The sequence below is a fragment of the Cebus imitator genome, unplaced genomic scaffold (genome assembly GCF_001604975.1).
Source record: "Cebus imitator isolate Cc_AM_T3 unplaced genomic scaffold, Cebus_imitator-1.0 Scaffold87, whole genome shotgun sequence".
NCBI classification, from domain to species: domain Eukaryota; kingdom Metazoa; phylum Chordata; class Mammalia; order Primates; family Cebidae; genus Cebus; species Cebus imitator.
Genome location: NW_016107402.1, coordinates 2,190,116 through 2,191,532, shown reverse-complemented (window position 1 = coordinate 2,191,532; position 1,417 = coordinate 2,190,116). Strand labels below are relative to the sequence as shown.

Below are 1,417 nucleotides of genomic sequence, written 5' to 3'. Positions count from 1 at the left end.
AGACCATAAAGCAGCTGTTATGAATATTACAAATATGCTCAAGGATGTAAAGGAAACTGTGAACATGATGAGGCTAGAAATGGAAGACATAGAAAAAGAGTCCAAATATAACCTCTAGAAAGAAAAAAATAGAATATTTGAAATAAGGATACAATAGATGGGATTTGCAACTGATTAGACACTTCAGAAGATCAGTGAACTTGAAGACATGACAATATAGACTAACCAAATGAAGGATAGGAAGAAAAGAGACTTAAAAATAATGAACAGAATCTCAATAACCTTCCAGAAAATATGAAAGATCTAATATAACTGTAGACCCAGGAAAGAAGGGGGCAGAGGTAGAAAAAAATATTTGAAAAATTATAGCGGAATATTTTCCATATTTGATGAAAACTACAGCCTATAGATTAAAGAAGTTCGTTAAAATCCAAACATTAAAGACCTAAAGAAAATTATGCCAAGTCACCATGAAAATCAAATTGCTGAGAGGCACATAGAGTAGTCAAAGTCATAGAAATAAAAAGTACTATGGTGGTTGCCAGGGGTTGCAGGGAAAAAAGGAATAGGGAAATACTGAGGAAACACCATATTGTTGGAAATACTGGGGAAGTGCCATATTGGTTAGTGGGTGTAGAGTTTCAGTTTTCAAAATGAAAAGGTTTATGGAGACAGATAGTGGTGATGGTTGCACAGCATTATGAATTTGAATTCCACTCAGCTGTACGCTTAGAAATGATTGAGATGGCAAATTTTTATGTTATGTGTAATTTACCGTAATAAAAAACTGGGAAAAATCAAATTGCTGAATTAAAGTAATAAACAGAGAAGCTTTAAAGTTGATGGATTAAAAAAGGAATCATTGCTTACAGAGTTTATCACTGTTACAGTGATAAACAGAAAAGCTTAAAAGTTGATGGATAAAAAAAGAATTATTACTTACAGAGGAATCAAAATAAGAATTATAGTGGACTTCTCATCAGAAACTATACAAGTCAGAAGACAATGGAATAATACAGAAGTTCTTGGGAGAGGTAAGAAGAGAAAAAAACACCTACAAACCCATAATTTTATACCCAAAATAAAAGAAAAATAAAGACCATTTCAGACAGACAAAAACCTAGAGGATGCATTATCAGAAGACCTGCACTGCATGAAAAATTAAAAGAACTTCTGTAGATAGGACTATGACACTAGACAGGATCTTGAATTTACACAAAGAATTGAAAAGCACTGAAAATGATAAATATAAAATACATTTTTTCTTATTTTAATCTCTTTAAAAGTTAACTGAGTGTTTAAAAATAACAATATAAGATTCATAATATATGTAGAAGTAAAATGTATACAAAAGTAACAAAAATGATGGAAGGTGGGAAATGGAAGTGTATGGTACATTTTTTTTTTTTTTTTTTTT

At 30.9% G+C, this 1,417-nt stretch overlaps 1 protein-coding gene across 3 annotated transcripts in view; it reads left to right on the top strand.

Annotated features, from left to right (window-relative positions):
• The window catches only part of STPG1 (sperm tail PG-rich repeat containing 1), a 58,092-nt gene that overhangs the window by 5,723 nt on the left and 50,952 nt on the right, over positions 1 to 1,417 (top strand). The gene's annotated exons all lie outside the window — the stretch shown is intronic.